The sequence below is a fragment of the Austrofundulus limnaeus genome, unplaced genomic scaffold (assembly GCF_001266775.1).
Source record: "Austrofundulus limnaeus strain Quisiro unplaced genomic scaffold, Austrofundulus_limnaeus-1.0 Scaffold57, whole genome shotgun sequence".
Classification (NCBI taxonomy): Eukaryota; Metazoa; Chordata; class Actinopteri; order Cyprinodontiformes; family Rivulidae; genus Austrofundulus; species Austrofundulus limnaeus.
The window spans coordinates 602,620-610,577 of NW_013952459.1; the positions used below are offsets into that span (position 1 = coordinate 602,620).

General features: G+C 39.6%; 1 protein-coding gene across 12 annotated transcripts in view; it reads left to right on the top strand.

The window, feature by feature from the left end:
* The first annotated feature begins 257 nt into the window (after nt 1-257).
* Nucleotides 258-7,958, top strand: part of add1 (adducin 1 (alpha)) — a 35,163-nt gene continuing 27,462 nt past the window's right edge. For 6 of the 12 annotated variants that reach the window (XM_014009343.1, XM_014009342.1, XM_014009346.1 and 3 more), the window contains exon 1: nt 258-382. The gene's annotated coding sequence lies outside the window, so the exon portion shown is untranslated. The remainder of the gene's footprint in view (nt 383-7,958) is intronic. The other 6 variants (XM_014009340.1, XM_014009344.1, XM_014009351.1 and 3 more) reach the window with 3 other exon arrangements.

Below are 7,958 nucleotides of genomic sequence, written 5' to 3' on the forward strand. Positions count from 1 at the left end.
TTCTGAGTTGCAGAGCCCAAATAATGTAATTTCAGCACACTTCAGAACAGCCCCTAAATAGTTTTCATGAGACTTTTCCTTTGAATGCGTTTTTAACTACATGAACTCCAATACCCAAGCTTCCCATGAATAGGCGGGCTTATATATATTTTTAACCAATCACCGTCACAGTTTTTATCACGTGTTTTATAACGACCAATAGCAACCCACAGATCAGCTTCTGCCGCACCCAAGTGGAATGAAGGTGGCTGGGCGGTGCTAGTACGAGCGCAGAGAGATAAACCCACTCCGAAATCATTAGGGGAGGGGGACAAAAACAGAAAAACCTTCGACAAGTCTATGCTCAGCTTTGTTTCGATTTCACCTCAGCAATAAAGAGAGGGTAAGCTCTTATTTAATCGCTCTGCATTGCCTTTTTTTTAGCGGTAGTTTCGTGTGTGATTTGGCTCGTGTTTTTGTGTGTCTGTGCCGTTCTCTTTCGTTATAGTGGGGAGCTCTGTTTTGCTAATGTGCTGCCAGTTTTTTGAGCGGGGGAGTCTGAACAGGGATTGTTGTGCACGTTTCTTTCTTTCCGCACAGTAAAAAAAAAACACACACACAAACATTTGTCTGTTGTCTTTATATTTCAAGTTATATGACTTCACCTCGGTTCAGTCGTTTTAATGAACGCAACAACAGCCGAGGACTCACTTTGAGCCCGAGGTGTTTTTGCTTCAAGTATGGTTAGCTCGCCTCCAGACAGAGCAGGCCTAGTGGGATTGTTGTGTTTTCTTTACTCTTATTTCATATTTTCTTTAGTTGCAGTAAGCTCTTTAATATGGATACTTGTGCGTTAGATGCTGGACCTTTTCCAGCTTGGGTGTGTTTCTGCAAGATTTTGTTTTGTTCATCTGTGAGGTGATGGAACAGCTTCCTGTCCGAGGTCATCAGCTTTATGTCCTCCATAATAATACCCTCCAGTCCTATTATTGTCTTATAACTTGTAAGCATAGAACTGCACAGAAGGAAACAACTTGCCACTCTACAAGAGATCATATATGAAGGAAACATTTCAGTTTTTATTTACATCAATATGATTAAAAAAATAAAAAAAAACAACTGGAATTGTTGAAAGTATGTGTAAAAGTCACAATTAACATGAATAGTCTGGCAGTGGGCTTTATTTACAATTCTTCAAAATATAGGCTGCTCTGCAATGATGTCACTATCTGTATGGTCAACTATGGAAGAAATAGTCACATTAGAATCAGCCTTTTTAAACATTTATAACACTGAATTTTTATCCTTTGCAATTACGTATGTGAATTTTTATTTACTGCAAATTCGCCAGCAAAACTTTCACATGCGAGTGAAAAATTGTCCTGAAAAAGATTCAGCAGAAATTCACCTGAAAAAGTTCACCTACATAAAGCTGACGATAAAAAGTCAATTGCAAAGGTTTGCCGGAAAAAAATTCAACTTTAAAATTTCACCTGCAGATGTGTTGACCTTCTGGTGACTCAAGCCAAAGCAATCAGCACTAGATCCAGTTCAGTGGCTTTAGCCAATGATATTACACTCACCGGCCACTTTATTAGGTACACCACGCTAGTAACGGGTTGGACCCCCTTTTGCCTTCAGAACTGCCTCAATTCTTCGTGGCATAGATTCAACAAGGTGCTGGAAGCATTCCTCAGAGATTTTGGTCCATATTGACATGATGGCATCACACAGTTGCCGCAGATTTGTCGGCTGCACATCCATGATGCGAATCTCCCATTCCACCACATCCCAAAGATGCTCTATTGGATTGAGATCTGGTGACTGTGGAGGCCATTTGAGTACAGTGAACTCATTGTCATGTTCAAGAAACCAGTCTGAGATGATTCCAGCTTTATGACATGGCGCATTATCCTGCTGAAAGTAGCCATCAGATGTTGGGTACATTGTGGTCATAAAGGGATGGACATGGTCAGCAACAATACTCAGGTAGGCTGTGGTGTTGCAACGATGCTTAATTGGTACCAAGGGGCCCAAAGAGTGCCAAGAAAAGATTCCCCACACCATGACACCACCACCACCACCAGCCTGAACCGTTGATACAAGGCAGGATGGATCCATGCTTTCATGTTGTTGATGCCAAATTCTGACCCTACCATCCGAATGTCACAGCAGAAATCGAGACTCATCAGACCAGGCAACATTTTTCCAATCTTCTCTTGTCCAATTTCGATGAGCTTGTGCAAATTGTAGCCTCAGTTTCCTGTTCTTAGCTGAAAGGAGTGGCACCCGGTGTGGTCTTCTGCTGCTGAAGCCCATCTGCCTCAAAGTTCGACGTACTGTGCGTTCAGAGATGCTCTTCTGCCTACCTTGGTTGTAACGGGTGGTTATTTGAGTCACTGTTGCCTTTCTGTCAGATTGAACCAGTCTGCCCATTCTCCTCTGACCTCTGGCATCAACAAGGCATTTCCGCCCACAGGACTGCCGCTCACTGGATGTTTTTTCTTTTTCGGACCATTCTCTGTAAACCCTAGAGATGGTTGTGCGTGAAAATCCCAGTAGATCAGCAGTTTCTGAAATACTCAGACCAGCCCTTCTGGCACCAACAACCATGCCACGTTCAAAGGCACTCAAATCACCTTTCTTCCCCATACTGATGCTCGGTTTGAACTGCAGGAGATTGTCTTGACCATGTCTACATGCCTAAATGCACTGAGTTGCCGCCATGTGATTGGCTGATTAGAAATTAAGTGTTAACGAGCAGTTGGACAGGTGTACCTAATAAAGTGGCCGGTGAGTGTATGTTCATTTGATAAGATAAGATAAACCTCTTATTGTCATTGTACAGAGCACAATGAAATTACAGTTCAGGACACACATGACACGATACATCATTTCTAAGGATAGAAATTCAGTGATACAAATTAAATGTCTTTAAAAAAAGTCTGATTCTAATGAAACCATATTTCTCCCATAGCTAGCCGCCATGTTGGAACACAAGCTCCAGTGGATAATTATAAAGAAAAATAACATTCAGAGGGATCAGTGTTAATTAAACCAAAATGGTCAACTTGCACCATTTTCATCTGTTCAAATAGGGCTGACAGATAAAAAGTCAGAATCCTTGCAGAAGAACCAAAGAGAACAAACACAGGAATTATTCCAGAGGCAAAAGCACGAGTGGCCGACAAATCTTAGTCAAGCAGGCCTTTTGAAAACAAGTTTCTAGTCATACAGAATTTTCTCAAATCCTTTCATTAGCGGTATGGTCACCAACACAATTTTTCTCATATAAAGCACTGTTGAGCTACATGATTGATTTTTATTTTTATTTTTTTGGTACCAGTAAATGTTGAAAAGCAACTCGATCACTGTGTCTCACAATACTGATACTTTCCGTGAGATGGAGGATGTTGTGTAGTATATTGTGAAAAAGGTGAAAACAAACTCACTTTGTCAGTAATTTTCCTGTTTACATCACACTTACCCTCCATGTCGCTAAGTGGCAACCATTCCTCACTATGACATTGGTTTCCTATAGCAGAGATTTAATTATATTGTAAAGTTGTAGGCTTGGAGAAATTTATCTACCTGGAGGTTTTTACATGTGAATGAACTCGTACTGAAAACAAGATCATGCAGAATATCAGAATAAGAAATCGACAACAGTTGATTGACATCATTCATACATTTCCTTACATGACCTTCTTTGTATCAGTCGTTCAGTCGTCTTGATCCAAGTACTTCCTCTGTTAATGCTCTTTGTCTTTCATCATGGAGATGACACATCAGTGTATGCCTAGAGATGATGCCATCTGTTAGCTCTTTTAAGCAATTGCAGTGTGACTATTGGTTGTTTCTTATGGTTTATAATGTATTTAAACGTTATTGTAAAACAGTCTGGTGTCTTCATGCTGTTGTGTGAACTGTAGCTATAAAGCTGAGATAAATTGTGTGTTAGACAGTGTTAACTCCCTGGATCTGGTTTGTTAGAATGAGTGAACCTCCCAAAGGACGGAGCTTGGCTTTGTCAGTCTGGATTTGTGTTGTCACCGTTCACACACACACGGCACTACACACACACATACTCACTAATACAGAGCTCTGTGTTTGTTTAACTCCCACTCCTCACACGCCCACATCCTGGACTGCAGTGCAGCTGAAAACTTGTTCCTCATTTCAGCTTCATTTTTAATACAGCCCTGTCTCTCTCCTCAACACATGCAATCACTTAGCAAAGTGTCAGGTTGATGGTTTTAGTACAGTCCTGCATCTTTCACATCAAAGCTCACTTGAGCTCAATATGTCATTATGCTTGAGTCAAAATTTGCAGAGGTGCAGACAAGGCGGTGCAGAAGAGTGTGGGATGTGTTTCCACAGCTCCACATGACATACAAGAGCCAGATACAGTTGGATCTGTACGATACTCGCACAGTAACACAACAGGGTGGATTGCAGTTGGCAGCAGAGCTTATGTTCTCCATGCAGCTCCATTAGTTTCCTTCCATCCATTTATTTTCTTTATCAGTGTTTTCCTGTTCCGGTCACTGGGAGCTGGTGTCTATCTCCAGCAGTCATATCAGTTGCATCACAGAGACACATAGAGACAAACATTCACACTCTCACCCACACCAAGGGGCAATTTTAGATTTGTCAGTTTACCGTAATTAATCAAAAATGGTTGTTTTTGATCTGCGGGGGTGGGGAAACTGGCATACCCAGAAAAAACACATTTGCACAGGGAGAACATGCAAACTCCAGTCCACACAGAAAGGAGAGGAGGCGAGCAGCTAACGTTCTCCAACCCTCTAGTTCATCTATCAAATAGTTGTTGGTGTATAGCAAAAAAAACAACAAAAAAAAAAAAAAAAAAAAAAACAACAACAGCAAAACCAAGTTTTAACATGTTGAACAGTAGGGGTGTGAGAAAATATCAATACACTGAAATATCGCGATATTTCATTTCCTGATACTGTATCGATATTCTAAAGCCCTGTATCGATTTTTTTTATTAAGGTTTAAAATGTCAACTTTCCTGCCAGCCATTCATTTTTGTGTTGTAGTTCAGCCTCTGACCACTAGTTGGCAGCAGTGAGCCAGCCATTTGGCTCTACCTCTTGAGGTAGAGGCTATTGTTAAGTGTTGGGTGACCATATTGTAAATTAATATTAAAAACTAAAAGATGCAAAAAAATTTCAAACTGTTTATTGTCAAATTTAGTCTAATAACTGAAAACATGGATGAAATATGAAACAAATAAAATAAAATACATACAAAGCAGAACACAGCTAAATGTATCAAAAGCATGTCTCTGTAATATTAGGATTTTCTGAGACAATGAAGTTTGGTTTTTCATTTTTTCCCCCTGTAAGAGGTTTTTATTTAATAGAAGTTTTGGACAAAAAAATCGCAATATATCGGGATATATCGTATCGTGAACCCTCTGTCATGATACTGTATGTATCGTATCGCCAAATTCTTGCCAATACACAGGCCTATTGAACAGGTGTAGAAGTAAATGTTTCTAAGTGCAACAGAATAAAATAATGAATGGAATAAATGATTTGCAGAAAGCATGACAAAAGTCGTAATTTACACAATCCACGGTGTTCTATGTCCCAGGCTTTTAAATCACATGAACCACTTCATATTTAACAGTTCTTGACTTTAGAAAACTGCTCTGTTACTAATACTGGATTTGAATCTGTACTATAAAATGAAGTTTAACCCTCTATGCAGCAACTTAAGATTCAGTGCTGGGTTTTTCAGTGTCACAGTGCTGCTTTACTTTTGATCCTGGCCTACGGTATCACTGTGGAAATTTAGACTGGGAATTTAATCTGCCTCTGAGCAGGTTAGGTTTCTTGATAAGCTATTACACAAGTAAAGACTCTCCTTCCTGAGCATTCAGTTGCCCCTAAAAACATATCTTTTCCATTTTCTTTTTAGAGGAAAAAAAATATATATTTACAGATTGTCTCAATATGATTTTTACAATTTATAAAAATTCTTTAAAACTACTTCCCAGCTTTGTGATTGACAACAGCAAAACTTTGTACTTTGCCTGCTATATTTCTGTTGCAAATAACGCACTTGTCTATCCACTAATTGCAGTCTGGTGCACATGATGAGACCGAGGCTTGCGTGTTCAAGCTCTAAAATGACTCCGGATGTAATTGCCGCTGGTCATCGAATTTTGAGTCGCTGTGCTCACAGAAACACGTGCAGTTTCCATTGGATTCTGCTATTCTAATAATGACAGGCATCCAGCTCAAATATACCGTATATACTCTGTACACACTCACTTGTATGTATTAAAACTTACAGGAAAAGAGCAGCAACACTTAAAGCCACCATTTAAAACATTAATGATCTGTTCAGTAGGAGTTGAATGAGTGACATGATTTTGGACAGAATTAAACAGATCTTTTATTCACAGCTCAGTCATGCTGGAAGTGTTTGCAGTGCAAGTTCCATTTCTCAATGATGACATTGGATTGTGTATCAGACTGGTCCATTTTTGCTGTTTCAGCATGTTTTCTTCTTTTTCCATATGACTATTTTCCCAAAGAGCATTATTCATTTAACAATGCTGGTAAAAAACAGAAACTAATTGGTTTATATGGCTGTGTACTGGCCCCGCACTGAAATGGGCAGGACATAATGCTTCTTAAAGAGACAGAGGCCAGTTTATAAACATAAAAACAGCATTTTAATAACAACTGAAGGTGACAGTTACTTTATTATGGTATAAAAATTTAAATATATGCCTGAGAAACACATATTGCCCCTTTTTTTAAATTAGTGCTTTTGAGAATCGATAGCATCAATGAATGAAATCTCAGAATATTAGTGTACCAATATTTTCTTACCTGTGATTATTTAATACAACCACTTCCTGTTTATTGAACTTTTATTTAATCAGAAACAAGCTAGATTTTGCTGTGCAATAATCACAATGAAGTTAAAGAAGTGAGTTTCTATTGAAATATATTGAAAGTAAAGTCTTGTTTTTTGTATAGTCCACTACTAAAACGTTCCTACAAATGGCTTTGTTGAAGCAGGAACTTATCAGTTTTACATTAAAGTCAGAATAGTCCCATCCTAAACATTTATCAGGTGATAGTGAAACTGGAGCTCCTGACACATCCAGTCCTCTTCTCAATGAATCCGTCTGAATTTATAATAAGTTTTATTTTTAATGCATCTGTTTGAACATGTCTGCCTTGTGTTGCAGCTCACAGTGTGATGTTAGCCTACAGCTTTTCTTACATAACTCATCTTTTTTTTTTTTGAAGCTGTTCCGAGTTTCCATGGTAATGTGTTTAGTTTCCACAGTGACTGCACTTTTAACAGAAGCTGAGGCTAGTCGGGCCCAGTGCTTCTACATTTTTGAGAGAGATGAGGAAAAGAGATCATTGTTAAAATTACATTCTGAGTAGTAGAACATGTTCTACATCTCCAGGCTTTGGTTTTGCTCTGCTGTCTGCCTGAAATAAACAACCCTGAGGTCTGACCATTTGTTTTAGACAGGTTTATATGGACTGGACATGTTCAGGCTGGTGTCTGTGAGCATTAATGCCGGGTACACACCAAACGCGTTTGGAGCAGCCAAAATGCTCCTGCCGCATGCGTTTGGCTGTTTGTCAACAGCTGGCCGTTCACACTCAACGCGCCTCAAGACGCGCAATGGGAGGAGCTTCTTGTTTCTTTTCCGGTCGGGTTTGTTTTTTTTCCGGTCTTTGAAATGGCGGACGTAATCCGAATCCGAAGAATAGCTTTGTGCTATTTAATCTACAAAGCAGCAGAACGCAGACGCCGTGCGCAACGACGGTTCTGGATTCACCCCACAATCCAGAGGCGTTTGGATTTTGGTGAATTTCACCATCTCATCCAGGAGCGGTTGTTCTTCCATGAAGCAGCTCTGTTGTCCTCCATCCATATTTTCAGTTCCAGGCTGAGTCATTTCTACCTTCTCC